At 50.6% G+C, this 25,007-nt stretch overlaps 1 protein-coding gene across 1 annotated transcript in view; it reads left to right on the plus strand.

The window, feature by feature from the left end:
- Positions 1–25,007, plus strand: part of LOC147099720 (ferritin heavy chain-like) — a 180,879-nt gene that overhangs the window by 28,877 nt on the left and 126,995 nt on the right. The window lies entirely within an intron of this gene.

Genomic DNA, 25,007 nt, shown 5'->3' on the forward strand with positions numbered 1-25,007 from the left:
TTTGCCCCTCAGCTTGTTATTAAACATAAAAGCGACCGAACGCTGGTCGGTGAGGAGGGTAAATCGTTTGCCTGCCAGGTAATGCCTCCAGCGTCGTACCGCCTCCACAATCGCTTGGGCCTCCTTCTCGACCGACGAGTGTCGGATCTCAGGGCCCTGTAGGGTCCTTGAGAAGAAGGCCACTGGTCTCCCCTCCTGGTTAAGGGTAGCGGCTAGGGCGAAGTCGGATGCATCGCTCTCCACTTGGAAGGGGATGGACTCGTCCACTGCGTGCATTGTGGCCTTGGCGATGTCTCCCTTAATGAGGGAGAAGGCTGCGCACGCTTCCTCCGTAAGGGGGAAGGATGTGGACTTCATGAGGGGTCTGGCTTTGTCTGCATAATTGGGCACCCATTGGGCATAGTAGGCGAAGAGCCCCAGGGTTCTCTTCAGAGCCTTTGGACAGTGGGGGAGGGGTAGCTCCATGAGGGGACGCATTCTTTCGGGGTCGGGGCCGATGACTCCGTTCTCTACTACACAGCCGAGGATGGCAAGGCGCGAGGTGTTAAACACACATTTCTCCTTATTGTAGGTGAGGTTCAGCCGTTGGGCCGTACGGAGGAATCTCTCCAGATTAACGTCATGGTCCTGCCGGTCGCGGCCGCAGATGGTGACGTTATCTAGGTAGGGGAACGTGGCATGCAGCCCGTTCTGGTCAACCATCCGGTCCATCTCCCTTTGGAAGACCGAAACCCCGTTGGTGACGCCGAAGGGAACCCTAAGGAAGTGGTAGAGGCGGCCGTTCACCTCGAAGGCTGTATACTGGCGGTCCTCAGGGCGGATAGGGAGTTGGTGGTAGGCCGACTTAAGGTCGATGGTCGAGAATACTCGGTATTGTGCAATCTGATTGACCATGTCAGATATGCGGGGGAGGGGGTATGCGTCCAGCTGGGTGTACCTGTTTATGGTCTGGCTGTAGTCGATGACCAGGCGATTTTTATCGCCGGTCTTAACGACCATGACCTGGGCACGCCAGGGGCTGCTGCTCCCCTAGATAATGCCCTCTTTCAGGAGGCGCTGCACCTCATAGCTAATGAAGGCTCTGTCCCCGGCGCTGTACCGCCTGCTCTTGGTAGCGACGGGTTTGCAGTCGGGGGTTAGGTTAGCGAACAGGGAAGGTGGCGGGACCTTGAGGGTGGATAGGCTGCAGGTGTTACGTGGTGGGCGTTTTAACATTCGCTCGTTGTCGACTGTGAGTGGGGGGAGGGGTCCACCGTATGCTAGGGTGACACTTTGGAGGTGGGATTGGAAGTCCAGCCCTAGTAGGACGGCAGCGCAGAGCTGGGGGAGGACGAGGAGTTTAAAGTTTTTATACTCCGTACCCTTAACCGACAGGGTCACAGCACAGTAGCCGCTGATGTCCGTGGCGTGGGACCTCGATGCCATCGAGATTCGGTTGCGCATTGGCAGGACAGGGAGGGAGTAGTGGCTCACCGTGTCTGGGTGGATGAAGCTCTCCGTGCTTCCGCTGTCGAACAGGCAGGTCGTGGCGTGGTCGTTTACTTTGATGTCCATCATCGACTTGGACAGGTGATGCGGGCGGGCTTGATCCAGAGTGACGGAGGCTAGTGTGTAGTTGAGCGAGTCGTTGTCGTCTGCGGGTGAGGCGGTCGTCGGGTCCGGAGGCACGGTGGCAGTCGAGCGTGGTGGGTAAAATGGCGTCTCCCACGAGGTTGGACAAAATGGCTGCCCCCATAACTCACATGAGGCACTATTGGTGTCGGTTGCCTTGATCAAAGATGGCCGCCCCCATGACTCACGTGTGGGGATGCTGGCCTCTGTTGCCTTGAGGGAAGATGGCCGCCCCCACAGTTCGCATGAGGCACTGCTGGCCTCTGAAGATCCACTCCTGCAGGCCTTAGCAAAATGGCCTTTCTTCCTGCAGGTTGAGCAGGTGGAGTTCCTAGCTGGGCAGCGCGGCCTCGGGTGTTTCTCCTGGCCGCAGAAAAAGCAGCCGCGGGGGTCCGATGTCGGAGCCGGTACCGGGGGTGGCGGTCCCGATCGGTTCCGGGACGCCGACGCTGAGGTAGGTCCCGGGGGCGGCGCGGTGAAGGGTATTGTGGTAGGGGTCGGGCCCGAGTCCCAGGGTCGCGAACAGTACCTGGAAAACGCCTCCTGGTCCCGATGGGCCACCTCCAGGGAGAGAGCGAGGGCTGCAGCTTTGTCCAGGTCGAGGTCCCTTGCTTCCAGTAATCGCTGCCGTGAGTAGTCGGACCGTAGGCCTTTCACGAAGGCATCGCGGACGTTGTCTTCCGTATTTTCTGCCGCCGTTACTGCTTTAAAGTTACAGTCTCTGCCGAGTGCTTGTAGCACCCGTAAAAATTCCTCCACCGGCTCCCCTGGCAGTTGCGGGCGGGACCTTAGGAGGTGCCTGGTATACATGGGGTTTACCGGGGTTTGGTACTGTCTTTTCAGCCGGTTGATGGCGTCCTCGTATGTTTTAAGGTCCCGGATGAGCGCGAATACTTTAGGGCTCAGTTGGGCGTTCAGGACTCTTAGCTTGGATCTCTGAGGCACGCTGGACTCTTCCAGGTAGGCTTCAAAGCAGCCCAGCCAGTGATCGAAGTCGAGGGCTGAGTTCACTGCCCGTGGATTTAGATCCAGGTACGGTGGCCTGAGGGCTCGCAGCCAAGCCGGCTGCTGTGACTGTCGTGGCTCGGCGTCTGAAGGCTGCTGTGGCTGTTGTGGCTGGGCGTCTGGCTGGTCAAACATCTTAAAATTTAGTCAATAAAATTGATATACCTATCAATTCGTCCAATGAAAAGCGACGAGTTAGGAAAGTAACTATAGGTTTTTATTGACTAAATAACAGAGCCCACCCTCATGGGTGATCGGATCCAACAAGGAGGAATACCAGCCAGTCGACTACCTTTATACCTGGGCAGGTAGGTGGAGCCATGGGCGGAGTCAGTGATGGTCAGCCCAGGTATAACAGCGTGACAAGAGGCGACCTCGTATAGTGATACAACAGTGAGAACAGTGAGAACAATATAACAGTGATAACTATAGTGTAACGATAGTGAACGATAAAAGTGGTTTACCACACTTTCTATTGCAGCAGCATTGTTGTAGGTGTAACATTTGCATACTGAATTATCATTGGCCCGCAGGCATCGAAGCAATACCTATTGTATTCACGTGATCACATGTTGCGTTGTCATTGGCCTGCAGGCATCTGGAAGGACTGCTATTGTTCAGAAGACCCAGGGGTCCTAACTCCATCTTGTCCACACGGTGCTGTATTGATTGAGAAAGCTTACAGACTTGATGCTTCATTAAAAGAGTTTAAATTGTAATAATCCGTTGTCCTGCAATTTATTATTTTTGTACAAAGTGTGCAAAACAAGACAGTAGGGATCCACTAGCTAATTCTGATCAAATAGTAGCTAGATCATTTTCGCTAATTCATTCGGTATATTGCTAATGGCCACAACGGTTCCAAAAGACTGCCCTTAACCCACAAAGTGTGCGGTGATTTCTGAGTGTTCCTGAAGAATCCACGGCCTAGAAAGTCAGTCGCGCCACTTCTGGGGCGGTAAAGTCGGGCGGGCGCTAAAGTTAGCGCCCGCCGGAAAGTGTACGCCACTTCGCCGAAATTCAGTAGATTTGGCCAAGGAGTTTGGGCGAGCGCTGAAACTGGCGTTGCACTCCTATCTTTAGGCGCTAAGCCGGCGGTGCGGACTGATAACGCCAAGGCCGGGCGCAGCGCAGGTGCGGTCATGTTTTGATTGACAGCAGACACCCTGACGCCGGCCAGCTCTTAAAGGGGGAAGGGTCGACTTTGTCTGCTGCCACGCCCTGGATAGTGGAGCCCTGCAGCTAGGCCTGAACACTGCTGGTGGACCCAAATAGCGCCTGAAGCCATGCAGAAGGCCCGTGAACGAGCGCAGCGCTTCTCAGAGCATGCTTTGAGGGTGCTGCTTAAGGCTTTTGAAAAGAGAAGAGAGATCTTGTGCCCGGACAGTGGCAAGAAGGCTCCCAGGAGGCAGTACAGGAGAGCCTGGAGGGAAATCGCCCACAGGGTGTCATCCACCAGCGATGTCCCCAGGAGTGCGGACCAATGCCGCAAGAAGTACAACGACCTCACTCGGATAGTCAGGGTGAGTACCGTTTCCAGTGTCCTCCTCATCCTTGCATGTGCACCTCACATTATGGGCAAAGGGACCTCAAAGGCCTAATGGCCATCCCTCCTCCCGCAGCTATGGCACTGGCATGATCATCAATAGCACTTTTTGCACTTTACACACTGGCCGAGCTATTCGACCTTGGGAGGCAGTGCACACAACAACAGGGCACCACACTGGCCATGCTATTCGATCATGGGAGGCAGTGCACACAACAACAGGGCACCACACTGGCCATGCTATTCGACCATGGGAGGCAGTGCACACAACAACAGGGCACCACACTGGCCATGCTATTCGACCATGGGAGGCAGTGCAGACAACAACAGGGCAACACACTGTACTTAGAGGCCGTCCTTTCTCTTGCAGGCCAAGCTGGCCAAGAATATGAAGAGCCGGAATGTCACCGGGGGAGGCCGTGGCCAGTTCCAGGAGCTCAGTGACCTGGAGGAGCGCGTGGCTCGACTCATGCGTGGCCGAGTTGTTGGCCCCGTTGCTATTGGAGATGCCGACCCTGTGCTGGGCCCCAATGGTAAGGACATGACCGTTTGGACCTCTCTCGTTCCCCTTGCGCTTCAGATCTACATCCTTTGCCACTGTCCGACCAATGCGCATAATGCCACCACTCATGCCTCCCTCGCTGATGCCCTGTCCTCACTCTAAAGCTACTCTTGTGCCTTCCTGCTTTCAGCTGGTGAGGAGGAGGTCCATGAAACTGAGAGTGCCAGTCCCTCGGAAGAGGAGGACGACGAGGACAAAGAGGAAGGCGGCACATCGGGGGAACCCTCATCCGCGCCAGGGGATGGCAATGGAGGGGACACGTCTTGCCTGGAGGAGAGCCAGGGGGAAGTGTTGCAGGGGGGTGCAGCTCCTGGGCCCAGTGGCGTCCAGGCAGGCGAGAAGGGTCGGGCAGCACGGCTGCCTTCTCCCCAGAGGGGGGAAGTGTTGCAGGGGGGTGTAGCTCCTGGGCCCAGTGGCGTCCAGGCACGCGGGAAGGGTCGGGCAGCACGGCTGCCTTCTCCCCAGAGGGGGGAAGTGTTGCAGGGGAGGGCAGTTGCTGGGCCCAGTGGCGTCCAGGCACGTGGGAGGGGTCGGGCAGCTCGGCGGCCTTCTCCCCAGATGGAGAGTCCGCCCTCCAGTCCGGAGACGGTCCTCGCCCAGGAGGTGCGCCTCCTTGATGAAATGTCCGTGGCCTCCGAGCGGTGCCACAACGAGTTCATGGGGGTTGTGGGACAGTTGCCTCAGGCCATTGAGTCCCTGGCTCATAGTGTGGCCGCTTTCGGGGACTCACAGGCCAGGGGTGTCGACCAACTCGCGGCAGCACAGGCCAGGGGTGTCGACCTACTCGCGGCAGCACAGGACGCGAGTCGCGAGTTCATGAGTGGTGCCGTGCAGACACTGGCTGATCTGATGCGGGCACAGAACAGGGCAGTTCGGGCACTCACTTCTGCCACACTCGCTGTGTCACGGAAGCATCGACAGGACACCTGCCGCCCTGCTGCAGCACAGCGGTCTGGCCTCCACCAGATTGCTGCGCTTGCTGCAGTGCCAGCCCGGCCGAGTGCCAGTGTCTCTGGCGACCAGCGAGCGCCTGGCATCAGCCAGCTTGCCCCCATTGCTGCAGCCGCCACTGCCACTCCCCCAGCCAAGGTGCGATGAGCTGCTGCAGAGACTGATGCTGCCCAGCCACAGCTGCAGCAGTCAGCAGCCGGACCATCCAGGGCCGGACCTCGTCTAGGCCGACCCCCAAGGGCATCTGCCGTTACGCATTGTGGCCCTCAGGAGCCTTCCCCCAGCCTTCCAACACCCACAGGGCCCAGGTTGAGGCGGAGCAACAGGTCGGGCAGGGGCCGGAGAATCCTGCACAAGGACTCGCCCTCTCGGCACACCAAGTAGAGGGTGTCGGCAACTGTTTTTCTTATATGGGGGTGTTTGTGTTCTGGAGCGGGGGGGCTTATTTTGGAAAGGCCGAAGATGAAGGCCAATTGGATTGACAAGTTTTGTTATTCCTCCCCAGGTTGTGGGAGTGAGATATGTTTTTCACTGTTTTTTGGGGGTCTTGTCTGTTTTTCTGTTTCATGTGGGAAGGGCCCTAAGTTTGTTAAATAAAGCTTTTTATTTATTCAGCTTGTCCAGGTGTCATGTTTCAAGTGGTTGTTGCGTTAACCGGCTGAGGGCTTGCGGAGCGGCTGCATTCAGGTGCGTTCATTGCCACAAGCCATTCCCTGACAGGGGGCCTAGAAGTGTCGTTCAATAAGCCGCCGGCGGACGGCCCTTGGACCTTGTGGCTCCCTTCTGGGCTGGTACTCCTCCTCCTCCTCCTCCTCCTCATGGTCCTCCTGCTCGTCCTCCTGAGGTGGTGGCCCAACGTGAGGTGGCAGTGCCTGAGTCCTGCGGATAGCCAGGTTGTGCAGCATGCAGCAAACGACGACGAACTGGGAGATTCTATCCGGCGAATACTGTAGAGATCCGCCGGATCGATCCAGGCAGCGGAACCGTTGCTTCAGGACGCCAATCGTTTGCTCTATGATGTTCCTTGTGGCTTGATGGCTTTCGTTGTATGCCTCCTCCGCAGGGGTCCTGGGCGTGCGGAGGGGTCATGAGCCATGTGCACAAAGGGTAGCCCTTGTCCCCAATAAGCCATCCCCTTGGTGGAGGCTGTGCCTCGAACATGTCAGCCACAGTAGTCTGGCGCAGGATAAATGCATCGTGGCTGCTTCCTGGAAAGCGGGCATTGACAGCTAGGATGCGCTGCCTGTGGTCACACACCAGCTGTACATTGAGGGAATGGTAGCCCTTCCGGTTGCGGTAATCCTCGGCATTGTCGATAAGTGCCCGCATAGCCACATGCATGCAGTCAATGGCGCCCTGCACCATGGGAAAGTCGGCGATCCTGGCAAATCCGACTGCACGCTGCTCCTGCCTCTCTAGGGTCATGGGGAAGGAGATGAATTGGTGTCTCCTTGCGAAAAGGGCATCGGTGACCTGCCGGATGCAGCGATGCACGGCGAACTGGGAGATGTTCGCTATGTCCCCAGCAGTGGCTTGGAAGGAGCCGCTTGCATAAAAGTTCAGAGCCACCGTGACCTTCACTTCCACCGACAGAGACGTCCTGCACATCAGCTGTGGACGCAGATCTCTGTGAAGCAGCTGGCAGATCTCTGCAACCACCTCCCTTCTGAAGCGCAGCCTCTTAACACAATGCGCGGCAGTCATGGTGAGATAGGACACCTGCTGCCGGTATTCCCTGAGTGGGTAAGGCCTACGTTGCCGACACCTGATGGCCCATCTGCGTCTAGGCATGGCTGGCCCTCTCACACAGCGTCTGCGAGCCCTTCGCACATAATGCTGGAACTGACGGTTGGAACCCCATGCAGCCCCCATAATAAACTTGCAAACAGTGAAATCACAAAGAGTCAAATTTCCAAGCTCTGGCCAGAAGCCAAAAATACCTCTCCTATGTTGTCCCAAATCAGTAAGGTCTGTTCCTTGGTCTCTGTCCAGAAACCCAAAGCACTAAAGTCATTGCAGCAAAATGGCTGGCCTTTATAGTTCAGTGTAAGTGCCCTTTAATTAGTGCTCCCCGAGACCCGCAGGGCCTCTGCTGCGTTCCACTTCACAGTTCTTAACAGTGCCACGCCCACATTGGGCGGGCGCCACTGAATTTCCGGTTTGGGGCGCACAAACAGCGTTGCACGACGAAATGACGTCATAAGCTGCGCACGCAGCTGAGCGGGCACAAACACTTTGCGCCGGCGCTAAATGTCAACTGAAGTTGGGCGTTGGCGCAGACCGGCCTGCGCCCGGGCGCTAAGTGCCTCGCGCTGGAAATCTACCCCTCATATGGCGTTAACGGCTGGTGAACGCAACTGAATTTCTAGGCCCACAAATTAAACATCCATTAAAGCTGTTCAAAAATAGTTCATCTAAAGGGAATGAATGAACTCCATTTGAAAATACCAAGCCACAAGGGCCCTTTAAATATTCTCTCCAGCACTGAGCGAGTATACATGGATAGACTGATTCATAATAAAATGTTGGCTGGACTGTTTCTAGGAGTTAAACTGGAAAATACATTGGTTTTCCACACCACAAGGGAAATGAAAGCTCTTTGGACATTTGTAATGGCTCAGCCGATTGATGCGTCACGTGTCTTGCACACCCATGATTGTTCTGACACTCTGGGGAGACCACCTTCACTTTTACTGCTGGTGGGAACCAAGTTCAAACACCACTGTAGTTACAGCTGAACCTCTCTCCAATGATGTACCTAAACGAGATTAGATGCCATGGTATAGGAACAGGGCAGCCACATGGGATTAGGACCACTGCTTGTGTAGAGAATAAACATGAGCTGGATAGGAACAGGAGGCGGCCATTGAGCCCCTCGAACATGTTCCTCCATTCATTGAGATCATGGCTGATCTGTGACCTCACTCCATATACCCGCCTTTGCCCCATATCCCTTAATACCTTTGGTTAACAAAAATCTATTAATCTCAGATTTAAAATTAACACTTGACCGAGCATCAACTGCTGTTTGCGGAAGAGAGTTGGGCCAAACGTCCTAATTCTGTGTTGTATGGTTTATGTAATTCACTTTTCTCTGTTCTGGAGGTTTTTGTAATGATCAGTAACCTGTCATTCTGGAATGGTACTCGAAGTGGTGCTGTCTGAAATCTTTCATAGAGCGATGGAACACATAATTGAAGGTCTGGAAGGAGTTCGGGTCTATGTTGATGACATCATCATCTGGGGCTCCACACTGAAAGAACACAATGAGAGACTGACTAAAGTGCTACAGAGCATATGCCAGAATGGACTGAAGCTCAACAAAGCCAAGTGTCAGTTTGTCTTCCAGGAAGTCACTTTCCTAGGAGATAATCTATCTGGTAAAGGAATAGAGCCAGATATGGAAAAAGTAAACGCCATACTCAAAATGCACTGACCCACTGACAAAAAAGGAGTGCTACGCATCATGGGGATGATAAACTCCATTGGAAAGTTCATTCCTAACTTGTCAGCCAAGACAGCCTGTCTGCGAGACCTGCTACGTAAAACAAATGAGTTCGCATGGACAGAAAGATATGAACAAGAGTGGATCAACCTCAGAACAGTGCTGACAACCACACCTGTACTCACCTTCTTTGACCCAACAAAAAGAATCAAAGTGTCAACAGATGCATCAAAAGATGGCCTAGGTGCGGTCTTGCTACAAGCAGATTGTGAATATTGGAAGCCTGTTGCCTATGCCTCCAGGTCTATGACTGATACTGAGTGTCGATACGCCCAGATTGAAAAGGAATGTCTAGGCTTGGTAGTTGAACTAGAAAAGTTTCATGGCTACATATATGGACTTCCCACCTTCACAGTTGAGACAGACCACAGCCCACTGGTTGCCGTCATGAAAAAGAACCTGAATGAGATGTCTCCAAGGATTCAACGACTCATGATGAAGCTGCAAAGATATGACTTTGAACTGATCTGCACACCAGGCAAATACATAGTGTTAGCAGATGCACTATCCTGAGCACCCACAATGAGTCATGTGAGCTCTACTGAAGAAGACGTGGATGTTCATGTGAGTATGGTCACTGCTGCGCTGCCCGTGTCAGACACAAAATCAAAGCAAATAGCAGAAGAAACAGTAAAAGATACAGTATTACAAACAGTAATAGAGAACATTCATCATGGTTGGCCAAAAGGTTCCTGTCCAAAATATTTTCACATACGGTCAGAATTGAGTGTCGCAAGTGGACTATTACTAAAACAGAACAGAATAGTCATTCCACAGGCTCTACGTCAAGACGTGCTCAAAAGGATTCATGAGGCACAGCTCGGAATTGAAAAATGGAACAGGAGAGCAAGAGACACTGTTTATTGGCCTGGTATAAATAAGGACATTGAGAACATGATAGGCAAATGTGAGACATGTCAGAAACACCAAAACAAACAAGCAAAGGAACCAATGATAGTAGCTGACATACCAACAGCACCATGGCAAAAGGTTGGTATGGACCTTTTTCATTTAAATGGTAAAGACTATCTAATAGTGATTGACTACTATTCTAACTATCCTGAGATGGCGCTGCTCTCAAGCACCACAGCAAGCAGTGTCATAATGCATGTGAAATCCATCTTCGCCAGACACGGAATTCCCAGGATTGCCGTTAGCGACAATGGTCCGTGCTTCAACTGTAAGGAGTGGCAACAGTTTGCAGCACATTATGACTTTCAACACATCACATCCAGTCCTTTGTACGCTCAGTCGAATGGTAAGGCAGAGAAAGGTGTTCAAGTTCTCGAGCAGCTACTGAAGAAAGCGACAGAAAGCAAGTCTGATCCTTATCTCGCCCTGCTGAGCTACCGAGCCTCGCCTTTAGACTCTCGTTCTTCACCTGCTGAACTCCTAATGGGTCGCAAGTTGCGTACCACGCTACCCTGCTGTGCAAAAGAAAAGCAGAGTAAGGAACTGAGACAGAGACTTCAACTGTTAAAGCTGAAACAGAAATCATACTATGACAAGTCATCCAAAACTCTGAAACCATTGACAAGGGATGATGTTGTCAGGATTGAGGATCCAGATGCATGGAACAGGAAAGCTACAGTTCTTGAGGAAGTAGGACCAAGGTCATACACTGTTAGAACTGAGGAAGGACATATTCTCAGGAGGAACCGCCGTTCCCTCCTAAAAACACAAGAGACTATCGAAGAGCAAATCGATGACAATGCCGCAACTGAATCTTGTCACTCACCACCAGAACAATCTAACACAAATACACATACAGGCTCTCATGAAAAAACATCAGACTTACCTGTGCTGAGAAGATCCACACCTGAAGTGAAAAAGCCTGATAGACTTAATCTTTGAGTACAAAGAAAACGACATTGAAAATGTATTGACTGTTGAAGATGTTTATGTTGTTATTGATTGATATTGATTGATACTGATTTTGTTTAACCTCAAAGAAAGGGGGATGTAATGATCAGTAACCTGTCATTCTGGAATGATACACTAGGTGGTGCTGTATGTTTATAAGAGTGGGCTACAAACAATGCACTAGGCCACCAACAAGGCAGCAGTCAAGATGGAGGCCTCTACAGATACTGTACCTAGTCCACATGTGCTCAATAAAGTGTCTAGCAAAAGCTAGCTGTTCTTAATACAAACGGCTAGTTATTAATGAACATAACAGTCTTGTGGTCCTATTAAATGCCTGGTAGTTGGACCAGAGTTACAACAGGATAGGAACACAAACCGAAATACTGCAGATACTGAGGCATACCAAAGCAACAGCAGAGGAGAGAGGTAAAAAGTAATCAGAGTGTGACGTCACCAGGGAGCAGGTAAGCGATTGGTTGGTGAGTATTTCTTTTCAATACAAGCTTGACTTCTGTGGTGTTAAATTTCTAGGGTCTCTGGTGTAGTGGGGACAGTTGGTAAATAAAGCGCCCCAGAGTATACCTGTAACTGGGGTATTGAATAATTTTTTAGATTAATTAAAGGAGTAAGTCATGGCAGGAGAGTTCAGACCCGTGTTCTGCTCCTCTTGCTCCATGTGGGAAATCAGGGACGCTGCCAGTGTCCCTGACGACCATGTGTGCGGGAAATGCATCCAGCTGCAGCTACTTGTAGACCGCATTGCGGCGCTCGAGCTGCGGGTGGATGAATTTTGGAGCATGCGCGATGCTGAGAGGGTCGTGGATAGCACATTTAGCGAGTTGTTCACGCCTCAGGGTAGGGCTGCACAGCGGGTGACCATCAGGCGGAGCAACAGAGGCAGGCAGGAAGTGCAGGGAACCACTGCGGACATCCCCCTTTCAAACAAGTATACCAAGTTGGACACTGTTGAGAGGGATGACTCACCAGGGGAAGGCAGCAGCAGCCAGCTTCCTGGCACCAGGGACGCTTCTGCTGCTCAGAAAGGGAGGAAAAAGAGTGGGAGAGCAATAGTGGTAGGGGATTCTATCGTAAGGGGGACAGATAGGCATTTCTGTGGCCGCAAACGTGACTCCAGGATGGTTTGTTGCCTCCCTGGGGCCAGGGTCTGGGATGTCACTGAGCGGCTACAGGGCATTCTTAAGGGGGAGGGTGAGCAGGCAGAGGTCGTGGTCCACATTGGGACCAACGACATAGGAAGGAAGGGGGAGGAGGTCCTGCATCAAGAATTTAGGGAGCTAGGTAACAGATTAAAGAGCAGGGCCTCGAAGGTTGTAATCTCTGGATTACTCCCAGTGCCACGTGCTAGTAAGTATAGGAATGGGAGGATAGAGCAGATGAATGCGTGGCTAAAGAGTTGGTGTAGGGGGGAGGGCTTTACTTTCCTGGATCACTGGGCCTGCTTCTGGGAAAGGTGGGACTTGTACAAGTCGGACGGGTTGCACCTGAACCAGAGCGGGACAAATATCCTTGCGGGGAGGTTTGCTAGCACTGTTGGGGGGGGTTTAAACTAACTTGGCAGGGGGATGGGATACAGAGGGGAGCTGAAATAGGGGGTGATGTGCTGCCAATTATAGAGAAAAAAACAAGTCAGCTTGGTAGACAGGGCAAATATATGAGGGCAAGGCTGGATGGCATCTATTTTAATGCAAGGAGTCTTGCAAATAAGGTGGATGAACTGAAGGTGTTGATAAACACATGGGAGTATGATATCGTTGCTATCACGGAGACATGGTTGAGGGAGGGGCAAGACTGGCAGCTCAATATTCCGGGGTACAGAATCTTCAGGCGAGACAGAGGGGGAGGTATAAGAGGAGGGGGTGTCGCAATATTAATTAAGGCGTCAATTACTGCAGTAAGGAGGGATGATATATTAGCAGGTTCCTCTAATGAGGCCATATGGGTGGAGCTTAAAAACAAAAAGGGGGCAAGCACTTTGCTGGGAGTGTACTATAGGCCTCCAAACAGTCAGGGGGAGATAGAGGAACAGATATGTAGGCAAATCTCAGAGAAATGTGCAAATAATAGGGTAATAATACTGGGGGATTTCAACTTCCCCAATATTAACTGGGATAGTCAGAGTGTGAAAGGCTCAGAGGGTGTAGAATTCTTAAAGTGCATCCAAGAGAGCTTTTTGAGCCAGCATGTAGAAAGTCCTACAAGAGAGGGGGCGGTACTGGACCTAATTCTAGGGAATGTGGCCGGCCAAGTGGAAAAAGTGCTAGTAGGTGAGCACTTTGGTGATAGTGACCATAATATGGTAAGATTTAAGGTGGTCATGGAAAAGGACAGGGATGGGCCGGAAATAAAGGTTCTAAATTGGGGGAAGGCCGATTTTAATAGGATAAGGCAGGATCTGGCCAAAATGGACTGGGATCAGCTACTTGTAGGAAAATCCGCATCGGAGCAATGGGAGGCTTTCAGAAGGGAGATTGAGATCATACAATGGCAACATGTTCCCGTAAAGGTCAAGAGTGGTTCCAAAAACCACAGGGAACCTTGGATGTCCGGGGATATACGAGAATGGATTAGGAAAAAAAGGAGGGCTTTTGGTAGATACAAAAGGCTAAAGACGGAGGAAGCCGTAGAGGAGTGCAAAAAGTGCAGGGGGATACTTAAAAAAGAAATTAGGAGATCAAGGAGGGGCCATGAAATAACACTGGCGAGCAAAATAAAGGAAAATCCTAAGATGTTTTATAAGTATATTAAGGGTAAGAGGATAACTAGGGAAAAAATAGGGCCCATTAGGGACAAAAGTGGCAATCTGTGTGTGGAGCCGGAAGATGTAGGAGGGGTTCTAAATGAATTTTTTGCATCTGTTTTCACGATGGAGAAGGACGATGTAGACATAGAAATAGGGCGGGGGGACTGTGATATGCTCGAACATATTAACATCGAGAGGGAGGAGGTATTGGCGGTTTTAGCTGGCCTAAAAATGGATAAATCCCCAGGCCCGAATGAAATGTATCCCAGGCTGCTGGGTGAGGCAAAGGAAGAGATTGCGGGGGCTCTAACACATATATTCAGGACCTCTCTGGCCACAGGGGATGTGCCAGAGGACTGGAGAACCGCTAATGTAGTACCATTATTCAAGAAGGGTAGTAGGGAAAAACCGGAGAACTACAGGCCAGTGAGCCTAACATCAGTGGTAGGAAAATTATTGGAAAAAATTCTGAGGGACAAAATTTGTCTCCACTTGGAGAGGCAAGGATTAATCAGGGATAGTCAACATGGCTTTGTCAAGGGAAGATCATGTCTGACTAATTTGATTGAATTTTTTGAGGGGGTCACTAGGTGTGTGGATGAGGGTAACGCAGTGGATGTGGTATAGATGGATTTCAGTAAGGCCTTCGATAAAGTCCCGCACAGGAGACTGGTCAAGAAGGTAAGAGCCCATGGAATCCAGGGTGCCTTGGCACATTGGATACAAAACTGGCTTAGTGGCAGAAGGCAGAGGGTGATGGTCGAAGGTTGTTTTTGTGACTGGAAGCCTGTGGCCAGTGGGGTACCACAGGGATCGGTGCTGGGTCCCTTGCTGTTTGTGGTCTACATTAATGACTTGGATATGAATGTAAAGGGTATGATCGGTAAGTTCGCGGATGATACAAAAATTGGTAGGGTGGTAAATAGCGAGGAGGGTAGCCTCAGTCTGCAGGACGATATAGATGGGTTGGTCAGATGGGCGGAACAGTGGCAAATGGAATTTAACCCGGAAAAGTGCGAGGTGATGCACTTTGGGGGGACTAACAAGGCAAGGGAATACACAATGAATGGAAAGACCCTCGGCAAGACGGAGGGTCAGAGGGATCTGGGTGTGCAAGTACACAGATCCCTGAAGGCGGCGGAACAGGTGGATAAGGTGGTAAAAAAGGCATATGGGATACTTGCCTTCATTAGCCGAGGCATTGAATATAAGAGCAAGGAGGTTATGATGGAGCTGTATAAAACACTGGTTAGGCCACAGCTGGAATAGTGTGTGCAGTTCTGGTCGCCACACTACAGGAAGGATGTGATCGCGTTAGAGAGGGTGCAGAGGAGGTTCACCAGGATGTTACCAGGGCTGGAGCGCTTCAGCTATGAAGAGAGACTGGGCAGATTGGGTTTGTTTTCCTTGGAGCAGAGGAGGCTGAGGGGGGACATGATTGAGGTGTACAAAATGATAAGGGGCATAGACAGGATGGATGCTGAGGAGCTTTTTCCCTTAGTAGAGGGGTCAATAACTAGGGGGCATAGATTCAAGGTAAAGGGCGGGAGGTTTAGAGGGGATTTGAGAAAGAACTTTTTCACCCAGAGGGTGGTTGGAGTCTGGAACTCACTGCCTGAAAGGGTTGTGGAGGCAGAAACCCTCACAACATTTAAGAAGCATTTGGATGAGCACTTGAAATGCCATAGCATACAAGGCTACGGAACAAATGCTGGAATATGGGATTAGATTAGACAGGGCTTGATGGCCGGCGCGGACACGATGGGCCGAGGGCCTCTATCCGTGCTGTATTACTCTATGACTCTATGATACTGGAAATCTCAAAGAAAAACAGAAAACGCTGGAGACACTCAGCAGGTCAGGCAGCATCGGTCGAGAAAACACGAGACACTTGACCTTTCTGGTATAAAACCATTCCTCAAAACAGACCCGGGGTTTGCAGGAGATGAGGAAACAGTGCAAACTAACCACAGGACTTTACAGCTCTTAAATTTCATGGGGATAAAAGTCCACATCGCACTTTACAGTGACGGAGCAACAGATTCTGTCTGAAGCTCCCCACTGATCCACTTTCCATTTCCCCAACTCGTTGTGGGCTGCTTTGCAGATCCACTGCAGACTGACTGGTGTAGGTCAGTCTCTTTCAATCTATTGTGGTCAACATTGTGAACCTTGGTATCACGGACTCATTCTGGAGCCACCGAGATGCCCATCAATTCTCCGAGAGACGGGTTAACTTAGAGCCGGCTGTGCTCGACACCATCTGTAGGGTGGAATTTCATCGAGCTCTTTGAGATATGTTGTGAAACTCTGATTCTGAGAACAGAGACGCTTTCAAATTCAGTTTGAGGAAAGTCAAAGAAACCAACAGCAATGACATCACAGAATAATCATCCAAACCTCTGTATTGAGGCGGGAAGCCAGGGTCGGGCGGTTGGAGAAGGAGGTGCTCGACCTGGAGTCCCGTCTCGGTCAAGTCGTCGAGGACCCGGCCCTGCGGTTGGTGTACGAAGAGAAGAAGGGCGCGCTGAAGGACCTGCAGCTCGTCAGGTCCCGAGGCGCGTTCGTGAGGTCGCGGATTCAGTTCCTGCGGGACCTGGACCGCGGCTCCCCCTTCTTCTACTCGCTGGAAAAAAGACGGGGGGTCCGTAAGCAGCTCCTGGAGCTGCTGGCCGACGACGGATCTCCGGTCTCGGATCCGGAGGGAATCCGCGCGGAGACCCGCGCCTATTACGGGGCTCTGTTCTCTCCGGATCCGTCCAGCGAGGACGCGCGCAGAGTTTTGTGGGAGGACCTGCCGAAGGTCGGCCTGGAGGGCGCCGAAAAATTGGATGCTCCTCTGTGTCTGGAGGAGCTGACCGGCGCCCTCCGCCAGCTCTCTAGGGGGAAGTACCCGGGGCTGGACGGGCTGACCGTGGAGTTCCACAGGGCGTTCTGGGACGTCCTGGGGGGCGACTACGCGCGGGTCCTGGGGGAAAGTTTGGCGACCGGGGAGATGCCCCTCTCGTGGCGCGGGGCAGTGATTGTCCTGCTGCCTAAGAAGGGCGATCTCCGGCTTCTTAAGAACTGGCGCCCGGTCTCCCTCCTCAGCACGGATTATAAAATTTTTGCCAGGGCCATGTCTGCTCGCCTTGGCGCCGTGCTGGCCCACATGATCCACCCCGACCAGTCCTACACGGTCCCGGGCCGGTCTATTCATGATAACATCCATCTGGTCCGGGACCTGCTCCACCATTCCCAGAGGGCTGGTCTGTCGGTCGCCTTCCTTTCCCTAGATCAGGAGAAGGCGTTCGACAGGGTGGATCACGAGTATCTTTTCGGGACTCTGCGCGCATTCGGGTTCGGGACGCATTTTGTCGCCCGGATCCGACTTCTGTACGCTGCCGCGGAGTGTCTGATTAAAGTTAACGGGTCCTTGACGGCGCCCCTTCGCTTCGGGAGGGGGGTGCGTCAGGGATGCCCCATGTCCGGCCAGTTATATGCCATTTGCGTGGAGCCTTTCCTGCGCCTCTTGCGGAAGAGGTTGACGGGACTGGCTCTGCAAGGGCCGGGCGTGGAGGTGGTCCTCTCGGCTTACGCCGATGACGTGCTCCTCATGGTCACGGATCCCGTTGACTTGCGGAGGATGCGGGAATGCCAGCAGATTTACTCGGACGCATCCTCCGCCAGGATCAACTGGGGGAAATGTTCTGGACTCCTGGTGGGTCAGTGGCAGGTGGACTCCCTGCCGGAGGAGTTCAGGCCCTTCGCCTGGAGCACTACGCACCTCCTCTACTTGGGAGTCTACCTCAGCCCGGCCGAGGACGCCTGGCCGGCGAACTGGCACGAGTTGGAGGCCAAAGTCGCCACTCGCTTAGGTCGCTGGACGGGATTGCTCCGAGTGTTGTCCTACAGGGGTCGGGCGTTGGTCATAAACCAACTGGTGGCCGCCATGTTGTGGTACCGGTTGGTTACTCTGATCCCTCCCCCTGCGTTTGTCGCCAAGATACAGAAGAAGCTCGTCGACTTCTTCTGGAACAACAGGATGCACTGGGTCTCTGCCGCGGTTCTGAGTCTCCCGCTTAGGGAGGGCGGTCAGGCGCTGGTGTGCCTTCGCACCCAGGCTGCGACTTTCCGTCTTCAGACGCTGCAGAGATACCTGTACGTTGAGATTCCTCCAAGATGGTGCGCGCTGGCGACGTATTTTTTCCGCCAGCTGCGTGGCCTCAATTATGACACGCAGCTCCTGTTTGTGGAAGTGGGTGGCACGCGTGCCAGCCTGCGGGGGCTGCCTGTCTTCTACCAGGAACTGCTATGGGTTTGGAACCGGGTCGCTTCCAGGCGCAGCTCTCCCCCGACAGGAATGGTGGCTGTCCTTCGGGAGCCACTGTTCAGGAATCCGCACCTCCACGTCCGCAGGTTCGGGTGGCTGGCGGAGCACAGAGCTGTGGCTGGCAAGGTGACTCGAGTCGGGGACCTGCTCGATGGCGGAGGAGTGGGCTGGATGGCGCCGGAGGAGTTGGCGAGGCGCATGTCTTGGGTAAACGTCCGGCTCGCGGCCGATGCCATCGAGTCGATAAAGGCGAAAGTACGCCCCGGCACCACTAGGTGTATCGAGGCGGCTCAGGCGTGTGGGGCGATCCCGTCTGAGCTTTCCCCCGTTCGGACGGAATTCCTTGTCGGCGCCCAGCCCCGACCCCCCCCTCGGGAGCCGGCGCCTCACAACTTGAGCCGTCTCGAGGAAATACCCTCCGTGCCTTTTCATTCCGCACGGAGGGGTTTCCTGTACGGGCTGCTCCTGCACACCTTCCACTTTGCCATCTTCGCCTGCCGTCCGGACACGCCGTGGCGTGCCGTTTTACCTTCCGACGGAGGCGGAGGTCCCCAATGGGGGGCTCTCTATGCGGGAGTCCTCCCTTGTTCTATTGGGGACTTGGCCTGGAGGGTGTTGCACAGGGCAGTCCCGTGCAATAGGTATTTAAGTAGGTTCACGGACTCCCAGACCGCATGTTTGTTCTGCGGTCTGGAGGAGTCCGTGTTTCATATTTATATCGAGTGTGAGAGGTTGCAGCCCCTCTTTCATTATTTGAAGGGGCTGCTCCTCAAGTTTTGGTTGCACTTCAGTCCCACGCTCTTGATCTACGGCCACCCGGTGCGGAGGGGAGCGGGCAGGTCGGAGGACCTCCTCGTGGGTCTGCTCCTGGGCCTGGCGAAGAAGGCCATTAATTGGTCCAGGCAGCGGGCGGTCGAGGGGGTCGTCCGGCCGGATTGCCTCCCTCTCTTCCGTGGCCATGTTCGCGCCCGGGTGGCCCTAGAGCTGGAGCACGCGGTGTCCGCCGGCGCGCTAGATCACTTTCGTGACCGGTGGGCGCCGCGGGGACTGGAGTGCATGATTGGGCTGGAGAACCAAATTTTAATTTGATTATTAAGGTTTATTTGAAGTTTTATTGGTTTATTACAGTTTTATTGGTTTATTTACAGTTTTAATGGTTTATTTACAGTTTTTATCTGTCTAAATTTATGGTTTTACCAAAAGAGGAACCTCTGTATTCCAAAGCTCTGATTGGCTCTGGGTATCACACACCGCCCCCTCTCCTTTGTTAATTGGTGCCTGGATTGATGGAAGATCCTGACTGGCTCACAGGGATTGTCAATCATCATTGATCATGCCAGACCCTGTTGAAATGCAGGAGCTTGTGAGGGTAGAGGTTAGGTTGTTACTACAGTGGAGTTTGAGCTCAGTGCTTTGCAACAGGAAGAGTTAAGATGGCCTCCCAAGTGCGTCAGAACTATCACAAGGACTGTGAGGATGCTGTCAACAAGCAGATCAACATGGAGCTCTATTCCTCCTATGTTTATCTCTCCATGGTGAGTTTTGTATTTTTGGGGTCCTATTTCAAAATTAAGGCTGTTATTTTATTCTAAGCAGGTAGAATTTCTCTAGGTCAATGAATGGGCTTTAGAGGGTCTCTCTATAGCCCTCCCCAGTCTTAATCCAGTGAATGCTCTTAAGACAGTGATCTTGCAGAAGGACTCTTTCCTGCTCTGTCCTATTCTGATGTGTTTATATTTGAAACTAACTCCAGGGTTTCATCAAGTTTGTAATGGAGGGTTCATCTTGAAGATTCACTAAAACTAGTCAACTTCCAACTTGGATGGCAACAATTAGATTGAATTGGGTGACTAGTTAGTGAAACATTGGCTGGTTCTGGCCAGTTTTTATCCCCCTCTAATTGAGTGAATCCTGTTAGTCTTTCTCACCTGAGGATGGTGTTAAACTATTTAATTTTAAAGATTTGGCTCTTTTCCTTCTCTGCTTTTAGACTTTCATCTGGGAACAAAAGAAGATACCACAGATATTTTGACCAAGTGTAGTTGAGAGCTTTATTCCAAAAAGCATTAAAGCTCGCTAATATTTTCTAGTAACATAACCTCCTATTCTGTTGAGCTACTTCAATGAGGAGCTTCCAACATATTCAAAAAGGATTTGGAAAGTATTGGTGTTGCTACCATTTGAGTTGGCCATGGATCAGATCTAGATTTCAATTGTCTCTTTTCCATTTTTCTCTCTACCTGCAGTCGTATTACTTTGACCGGGATGATGTTGCCCTGCGTCACTTTGCCGAGTTCTTCAAGGAGCAGTCGCATGAGGAACGTGAGCATGCTGAGAAACTGCTGAAATTCCAGAATATGCGTGGGGGGCGTGTTGTCCTGGAGGATGTCAAGGTTAGATTCAGCAAACTTTGAAGAATTGCCATGGTTTTGTGAAAAGTAGGCTAGTTACCTCATACTAGATTATCTGAGTCATGGAAGTTGTTCCAAGAGGAGGCTCAATGATTGTTGTATGCATGGATTTTCAGAAGGCAGGAGATTGCTGGCAGAAATTGGAAGTGCATTAGAAGCAACCTTGTGACCCCAATAAAACTGGGTGGAGTAGGAGGCAGTTGGTATAAAATAGACCACTGGATGGTGACTAGTGCATATGATCTAAATGTGCAAATAGTGATCTGCTGAGCTAGGGTCTATAGTGAGCTCCAGGGCAAAATTGGAGACTGGCTAGGGGGTTGACTGGAAGGAAGTGGTTGATGTTCACATCAGATGTAAGAGTGTAGGGATTTGGGGTGTGTCCCAGTACAGATGTCATTTAGAAGCTAGCTTGCAGAGACAAAAGGCTGATTGAAAGGTGGGCTTCATGTTCTGGCATAGAATAGAAAGCAAGGAAGTGTTACTGCAATTACTGCTAGATAGACCTCATTTGGAATATTGTGCTCCATTTTAGGTGATCTCACTTTAGAGCCTATAGTGCTGTGATTTCAAGTCAAATAACTCATTCCAAAGAGAATTCTTGATGAACTGTCTGGTTAAAATCCTGGCTTAGAATATCAAGAATGACATTGAGTTGTGATCTGACTAACTCCTGAAATGTTCAAGTCTGTTAACTAATTTCTTCCAATGTTACTCTATACCCCACCCCTACAAACTCTCAGAAACCAGAGCAGGATGAGTGGAGCAATGGCCTAGTGGTGATGCAGAGAGCTCTGCAGCTGGAGAAGGATGTCAACCAGAGTCTGTTGGATCTACACCAACTCTCCACTGGGAACACTGACCCTCATGTAAGTTCCTAATGTCTCATTTAAAGAAAGATTTGCATATCTACAGTGCCTTCCTTGTCGTCGGTGTCCAAAAACACTACAGCCAATTCAGTACTTCTTGAAGTGTCATTATTGTAATGTTTGCAACATGGCAGTCAATCTGCACACCAAGATCCTGCTGCAGAAATGAGAGAAATCACCAGATAGTCTGTTTTATTAAGTTGGTTATTGATCAATATTGGCCAGGACACTGACATTCCAGTTTGTTTTCTTTGAAATAGTACCATGTGGGCAGACAAGACCTTGTGTACTGTTTTATCCAAAAGACAATACCTCTGACATTGCAGCTCTCCCTCAGTACTGCAGTGAAGTGTTGGTTTTCACTCAATTCTCTGAAATGGGACAACCCAGGGCCTTCTGACTGGCAGTGGTACCAGTAAGCCATGGCTGACACTTGCCATGTTTTGGGTGAGTTGAAGGCTATCTGGGGAGCTTAATCTGATCACTGATCTTTAGCAATATCTCCATGCCCAATAGGTTTCTGATGATCTTTCACAAAAGACTTCAACATCAGGATCTCACTGAGATGAGGCCAGTGCATAAAGCAGATTGAAATTGGGACACCAAAGGATAAGTTGTAACTGAAGGGGGTTCTGCTTTCCAATTTTAAATTGGTAAATGCATTACTCCTGGAGTAAATCTAATCTGACGTCCAATCCACCTATTTCTCTGCAGCACTTGTACCAGTTACCCCATCCAGTAGAAGATAAAGGACCATCTCCATGGGCGGTGAAGCTCAGAAGGCCTTTGATGATGTCTCCTCTGAGCTAATTGTGCTTTGTTTTTCACTTTCAGTTGTGTGACTTCCTGGAGACCCACTACTTGGATGAGCAAGTGAAGATGATCAAGAAGCTTGGAGATCACATCACCAACTTGAAGAGACTGGGAGCCCCTGAGAATGGCATGGGAGAGTACCTGTTTGACAAGCACAGCCTGAGTTGAATGGGATTCTTGAACCATTAGTTCTATACAGGTTGGAAATGAAGTGTGACCAACTTCTGGTGGTGAATACTTTTGGTTGTCATTATTTCCCAGTTTTCTCATCTAACTGTCACAGTACATGGAAATAAAGGTTATTCATCATTGAACTAGTTTGTCTTTGTTTAATTAAATAGCTGATCTGGATAAGATCCCACTGCACAATACACAGCTGTGTAATATGATCCAAGTTAAAAATACAGAAGTCAATCCCAGGATGGCTGTGCCCACATCTTCAAATCATCACTGGAGAGGATTCTAATGGTTTTCTGAGCTCTCGGTAACAGTTCCTGCTGAAAAGGGTTTTTTATAACATCTGCCAGCAAACAGTCATTAAGCTGTGGTGGTTTAAAACAAAGAAATGGGGAAGGGTGCAGGGGGTTGAATTAGTGCTGACAGTAGTGACTCTTCAGTCAGGAGAAGGGAGAGTACATGCCTGGTGTCTTGCTTCAGACTTTTACCTGTAAAGGTGGGGGAATGATCTGCTATTGAGCTGTCTTTACATTTGACTGATGGCACAAGTCACGCACTAGATTGCCAAAGCTGTGTGACATGTGTACACAGTACAGTGTTGGCCATCTTAGAAACTTCCATTTGGGCAGGATCATTTCTGTTTATCATTCTCTTTCTTTCCCAGGTTACTTTCTTTTACTAGCCCCACCGACGGCAATACTTGATGTCTGGGATTAAGTAAAGCACTAGTCTGAATCGAGCAGTAGTGTGTCCTACGGGGAGTTTGTTGGTGTTGGGTAAAGTGAAGCTAAATCAGTAATCATGTAGAAGTCACTGGAAATAGAGTGCGAGACTTTCATAGCAGCAAAGAAAAACACGCGTTAGCTTTATTAACTCTCCGCATGGACTGAGGGACTCGGCCTCGTCGCAGGGCTATGACATCGACACACAATCGACGACTCTTAAAGGGACCCTGCTCCGATAACCCAACCAAGTTCCGTACATAACGTGGAGTGATAACATTGCCTATACATAGTGAATTGTGTTACTGTCCCTATGTGGTCTCTGCCACAATCATATAAATCCTATTCAAGCCAATGATTTTTCTACCAAAAACTAACTTACTTTCTATTGCAGCAGCATTGTTGTAGGTGTAACATTTGCATACTGAATTATCATTGGCCCGCAGGCATCGAAGCAATACCTATTGTATTCACGTGATCACATGTTGCGTTGTCATTGGCCTGCAGGCATCTGTAAGGACTGCTATTGTTTAGCAGACCCGGGGTCCGAACTCCATCTTGTCCACACGGTGCTGTATTGATTGGGAAAGCTTACAGACTTGATGCTTCATTAAAAGAGTTTAAATTGTAATAATCCGTTGTCCTGCAATTTATTATTTTTGTACAAAGTGTGCAAAACAAGACAGTAGGGATCCACTAGCTAATTCTGATCAAATAGTAGCTAGATTATTTTCGCTAATTCATTCGGTATATTGCTAATGGCCACAACTGTTCCAAAAGACTGCCCTTAACCCACAAAGTGTGCGGTGATTTCTGAGTGTTCCTGAAGAATCCACAAATTAAACATCCATTAAAGCTGTTCAAAAATAGTTCATCTAAAGGGAATGAATGAACTCCATTTGAAAATACCAAGCCACGAGGGCCCTTTAAATATTCTCTCCAGCACTGAGCGAGTATACATGGATAGACTGATTCATAATAAAATGTTGGCTGGACTGTTTCTAGGAGTTAAACTGGAAAATACATTGGTTTTCCACACCACAAGGGAAATGAAAGCTCTTTGGACATTTGTAATGGCTCAGCCGATTGATGCGTCACGTGTCTTGCACACCCATGATTGTTCTGACACTGGGGAGACCACCTTCACTTTTACTGCTGGTGGGAGCCAAGTTCAAACACCACTGTAGTTACAACTGAACCTCTCTCCAATGATGTACCTAAACGAGATTCGATGCCATGCTGTAGGAACAGGGCAGCCACATGGGATTAGGACCACTGCTTGTGTAGAGAATAAACATGAGCTGGATAGGAACAGGAGGCGGCCATTGAGCCCCTCGAACATGTTCCTCCATTCATTGAGATCATGGCTGATCTGTGACCTCACTCCATATACCCGCCTTTGCCCCATATCCCTTAATACCTTTGGTTAACAAAAATCTATTAATCTCAGATTTAAAATTAACACTTGACCGAGCATCAACTGCTGTTTGCGGAAGAGAGTTGGGCCAAACATCCTATTTCTGTGTTGTATGGTTTATGTAATTCGCTCTTCTCTGTTCTGGAGGTTTTTGTAATGATCAGTAACCTGTCATTCTGGAATGGTACTCAAGGTGGTGCTGTCTGTATATAAGAGTGGGCAACCCACGATGCACTAGGCTACCCACAAGGCAGCAGTCAAGATGGAGGCCTCTACTGTACCTAGTCCACACGTGCTCAATAAAGTGTCTAGCAAAAGCTAGCTGTTCTTAATAAAAACGACTAGTTATTAATGAACATAACATGGTACCAGGATTGGTAAGATCTGCTGAATATTGTGCAACGCGACATGGAGAATTTGAAGCCACCAGAGCGTTTGAAACTCACAGGAAATGTCGACTACAATTGGCAGACTTTTAA

This window comes from Somniosus microcephalus, chromosome 28 (genome assembly GCF_052327205.1).
Source record: "Somniosus microcephalus isolate GS21.2 chromosome 28, FLI_Smic_1.0, whole genome shotgun sequence".
NCBI classification, from domain to species: domain Eukaryota; kingdom Metazoa; phylum Chordata; class Chondrichthyes; order Squaliformes; family Somniosidae; genus Somniosus; species Somniosus microcephalus.